We start from the raw sequence: 5,164 nt of genomic DNA on the forward strand, positions 1-5,164 counted from the left end.
GGCTCATTGGACAAAGATGCTTGCCACCATGTCCGATGACCTCAGTTTGATGCCCCAACTCCCACATGGTAGAAGGAGAGACCCAGCTCCTGAAAACTGTCCTCTGATGTCCACACTCTTGCTGTGGCATGTGTAAGCACATACACACTCTCTCTCAATAAAGTAAATAAGCAAATAAATGTTAAAAATGGTTTATAGTCACCCAGGTATGTTGACTCATGCCTGTAATCTCAATACTCAGGGTGCTGAGGCAGAATGATTGTGAGTTTGAGACCAGCTTGAACTACATACATCCTGTTTTGTACAACAATAACAAAACAAAAAGACAAAAATATAGATTTTTCTATGACTATAGAAGCAAATGCACATGCGTGCTTGTTCCCCACCCTTCTTCACATACATGGTAACATTCTGACCGTTTGGATCCAGCCGTTTTCACTTTATACTCACTTCCTCCTTGCCTGCCATTTATAGTCTGTCATTTAAAGTTACCTGTGGCAAATTTGATCTGGGAACATTAAATAGAAAATTCTAGAAACAACTCATAATTTTTAAATGGATGCCATTCTGAATCGTGTAATGATGCTGCCCTGCCCTGTCTAAGACACGGGCTCCTGAAAATCACTTAGTAACTGGCTCAGTTTGCAGATGAAGTGTGGCATGGTTTGGTCTCGGCAGGATCCATGGTTTCAATTAGCCTTTGGCCTTCTTGGAATGTAACCTGCGGATAAGGGCATTTTACGGATTGCGTAAGTAGCATCTTGTAGATTACCTAACAATTTGCTGTTTTTCTTTTTCTCTCTTTTGTTTTTTGAGACAAGGTTTCTCTGTGTAGCTCTGGCTGTCCTGGAACTCACTCTATAGACCAGGCTGGCCTTGAACTCAGAGATTCCTGCCTCTGGCGTGCACCCCCACCGCCGGGCTCATTTTTTTTTTTTTTTTTTTTTGAGACAGGATCTTTCCATGAAGCCGGTACTGGTTCTCAGCTGATAGGTTTTTAGAGGCTGTCTGCTGTCTCCCAGGATGAGGGGAGCTAGGGTACTGCAGGGACAGTGTGCCCCTTACCCCCTTGCTGCCACTTTGGGACCAGACCTCTGGCCTCCTGCAGGAGCCCCGCCTGCCACCGCCTCTGCGCTCAGTCCTAAACGGAGCAGCAGGTGTGAGAAGATGCTCCCACCCCCCAGGTGGGGGAGGGGTGGGAACCAAGAAAAGCCTCGAGTAAGACGCGAACTGAGGCCCTCGTGGGGAGGCAGACGGTGAGTCATGCCAGGGCAGTATGAAAAGTGTAAGGGTATGTAGAACCTAGTAGTGTAGGTGGCTGTGGGAGGCTGCAGAGTCGCCCGGATTCACAGGGGGCACAGCCCATGATGGAGAGGCCCAGAGTCAGGAAGATTCAACACTGTAGCTGTGTGAGTGACCTTCAGCAAGCAATTTACCTCCCTTTCTCCATCTGCAGTATCGGGCTAATCCCACATCATCTACATCCCAGCTAGATTTCCTCTGAGCACTAACCTGCTTTCTTTACTGCATTCGGGGGGGGGGGGGGGGGGGGGGTACCTCCTACCTCCAGCCCATTCAACAAAGTGCAGTTCCCTCCTGTTAGAGGTGGGGTGGGGTGGGGACAAACAGGACACATCTGTGGAGAATCTGCTCTGAGGCCTTTATCTTCTTAAAGCTCTGCACAGACCTGTTTTATAGTTGAGAAAATTAGCCCTCTGCAGGTACCCGTTAGCTAGCGCCACAGTGGAAGCTGGCTTCAAACCCCATTTGCCTGGCTGCCCCAGAGTCTGTCTGTCTGTCTGTTGTCTGTCTGTTGTTCCAGAGCAAGGAAACACCAAGGTTCAAATGTGGGCACGTTTTCTACTTCAAGGAAGAAAAGAAGAAGAAGAAGGGAGATAAATCGAAAGCTGCGCCCCAAGGTCTGACTTCCTTGCAAGGAACTCGTGGAAGCTGACGCTACCACATCAACAGACACCAGATGTTAGGAAAAGGCAGTGGGTGTTACACGTGCCTTCCCCTGAGTGTGCGACAAGGATGAGAACGTTATTAGATACCTTAACTTGACCCTTGGGTCTCTGTTTAGTTTGTGTTATAAACACTTTACTTTTTTTTTTTTTTTTTTTTTTTTTTTTTGCTTTTGGTCATGATTTTTTGAATTTATTTTATTTTATTAAAATTTTTCTTTTACTTTACATATAGGCCACAGTTTCCCCTCCCTCCTCTCTTTCTGTATCCCCCCTTCCCATCCACCCCTCTCACATCCATACTTATAAAATTATCAGGTGGGTATGGTGGCACATGCATTCCTTTGATCTCAGCACTCTGGAAGGATAAGCAAGGTGGGTTTCTTGTGTTTGAGGAGAGACTAGTCTAGTGAGTTACAGGTCAGACAGGAATTGGCCTTAAAAAATTACCTATGTGGGCTGGAGAGATGGCTCAGTGGTTAAGAGCACTGGCTGCTCTTCCAGAGAACCCAGGTTCAATTCGCAGTACCCACATGGCAGCTCACAACTGTCTGTAACTCCAGTTCCAGGGGACCTGACACCCTCACACAGATACACATGCAGGCAAAACACCAATGTACAGAAAATAAAAATAGATAGTTAAGAATTACTTATAAAGGTAGCAGGTTTTGACGATTTAAAATCCCTTCAGATAAAGTGATAAACGCTGGGTGGTGGTGGCACAGGTCTTTAATCTCAGCACTCAGGAAGCAGGGGCAGGTGGATCTTCAAGGCCAGCCTCGTCTACAGAGAGTTCCAGGACAGCCAGGGCTACACAGAGAAACCCTGTCTCTAAAACAAACTAAAACAAAATGAAGGCAACAAATTTAGAACTTACATCTATGAGATGTGCTAAGGTTCTAAGTTTAGGGACCACATCCCAGAGGAGGTGACACCTCTGAGGTGTCCCAGGGTCATCTACATCATCTAGCTTACAGCAGACAATGGGAACTCTTATTTTAGGGAGGCAGCATGGTCTTTTTTTTTTTTTCTTTCCAAGTAAGTGATCAGCAAGAGTATCTCTTCATTTCAGGTCAGTCCTGAAAGATGATTGCCATCATTTCACATGATCTTTTTCTTTTAATTTGTGTGTGTGTGTGTGTGTGTGTGTGTGTGTGTGTGTGTGTGTGTGTACATGAGCGTGTAGGCTACAGGTTGACATCAGTTCCTCAATTGCTTCTCCACCTTAGTTCTCTAAGACAGGGTCTCTTACTGAACCTGGAGCTCGTTGATTGGATAAACTAATTGGCCAGCAAGAACCAAACATCCTGACTCCGCCATGTTACACAGAACTTGATCTTGACATAAAAACTGACGCACACAGCAAACCAAGGAACAAATGACAAGAACCAAACCAACCACGACAAACATGAGAAGCTGAGAGATGCTGCAGACCAGCTTCCCTGTATTCTCAGAGAAATGTCAGGAAACGTCCACCTGAGCCAGGCATGTTGGCACACAACTCTGTTTTTTTGTTATTTGTTTGCTTGTTTGTTTTGAGACAGGGTTTTTCTGTGTAGCTTTGTGCCTTTCCTGGCAACTCACTCTGTAGCCCAGGCTGGCCTTGAACTCACAGAGACCGGCCTGCCTCTGCCTCCGGAGTGCTGGGATAAATGGCGTGCGCCACCACCGCCTGGCGGCACACAACTCTGATAGCAGCAGTGAGGAGACTGAGCAGAAAGACTGAGGATCTGAGTTCACCCCGAGTGACAGAGACCTCGTCTGTGGACATATTTTATAATTCCATCTAATGTAAAATTATTGGAGGGAAACTATGAGAAACCACCTTATGAAAAATTGGAGGCCAAGCTACACTTGCAAGTAGGGCAGGCAAGTTGCTGTATTCAGGGTAGTCCTTATAGACTGAGAACAGTAAAACAGCTGAGAAAAGGAAAAGAGCATGAAAAAGCAGTTCACAAAGAAGCAAATTCAAACAGCAAATAAATACACAACAGATTCTCAACCTCCCCAGGGGCCATGGAAGTACAAACCAAAGCGCCAGAGAGGCGTGTGCAGTGACCGTCAGGCAGAAGGTGGGTGTATGGAGAGCCACAGCTTATGCTGCTGGCAGAAATGCTGGAAAGTGGGTGGATATAGACCAACGTGGCAGCATTGGCATGTAATATTAGCTATAGGAAGGTGGGCTGGAAGGACTGAGAATTTAAGCCTACACTGGCCTAGACAGAGAGACCCTGTCTCAAAAAATACAACAAAAAGCACAACAACAAGAAATCCCATTTGCAAAAAGACAAAAAGTGATGAGCGAAGATGCACGGACAGACAAGAGGCCAAAGCCGTAGCAGGCACTTTGGAAACCGACGTGGCAATAGCTGATGAAAGGTTTTTGGCAAGATTTCAGATAACTTATACACCAGTTATTGGGAAAACACAGGGACAACGCAATCTACAAAAAACAAGAGAAAACCGAGTAAGAGGCAGACAGTTGCTCAGAGGGACTGGAGATTCGACACAGGAAAGAGAAGACGCTCTTCAGGGAGCGTTCAGAGAAAGATGCCCAGAACCACAGGTGTGGGGGCAGGTGGCTTGGCTCCCTGCAGGGCAAGAACCTAAGCAGAGACATGGGATGAAATTTGCAAACCTCCTAACCTACCTGAGCTGTCAAGAAATGATTTAGAGAACTGACAGAGTTTGAGGTTGAGCTAAAAGTAAGCACACTGCTATTCTAAGGGAATAAAAAAAGCATCCAGTAAAAGTATCTCAAGTTGGAATTACTTCCTGGGTCTACTCTAATGTTGTTTTTAGTTGTCATATTACAATTAAAAGCTTACCAGATAGCTTTTTTAATGGAGTCCCAGCATTTTCTTTGAGTTTGACTGATTCTATAATGGAAGTTCTTTGTATTAAATACAAAGCTATTTACCGAGTGATCAAATTTTGGCTTCAAGGCAAGCACCAGGCCTGCATATGTCTGCGCCAGGTCCACTGTGGAATTTGTAGCAGTGGGAGTGGGTGTCTCTCTGATTCTTTTGCCTGCTCTTGGGACTCCTTTCCTACCATTGAGTTGCCTTGTCCAGCCTCAATGTGAGGGCTTTTGCTTTGTCTTATTGGATCTTGTTTTATTGTGTTTGGTTGCATCTTGGAGGCCTGCTCTTTTCTGAAGGGAAACGGAAGGGGAGTGAATCTGGGGGGAGAGGGGAAGT

At 45.8% G+C, this 5,164-nt stretch overlaps 1 non-coding gene across 1 annotated transcript; it reads right to left on the minus strand.

The window, feature by feature from the left end:
* Nucleotides 1-3,004: 3,004 nt before the first annotated feature.
* Nucleotides 3,005-3,071, minus strand: LOC114700326. The gene has a single exon (XR_003735658.1). It is a non-coding gene; the product is annotated as a small nucleolar RNA SNORD2 (small nucleolar RNA).
* Nucleotides 3,072-5,164: the final 2,093 nt, after the last annotated feature.

The sequence above is a fragment of the Peromyscus leucopus genome, chromosome 1, assembly GCF_004664715.2.
Source record: "Peromyscus leucopus breed LL Stock chromosome 1, UCI_PerLeu_2.1, whole genome shotgun sequence".
In the NCBI taxonomy this organism is placed as follows: Eukaryota; Metazoa; Chordata; class Mammalia; order Rodentia; family Cricetidae; genus Peromyscus; species Peromyscus leucopus.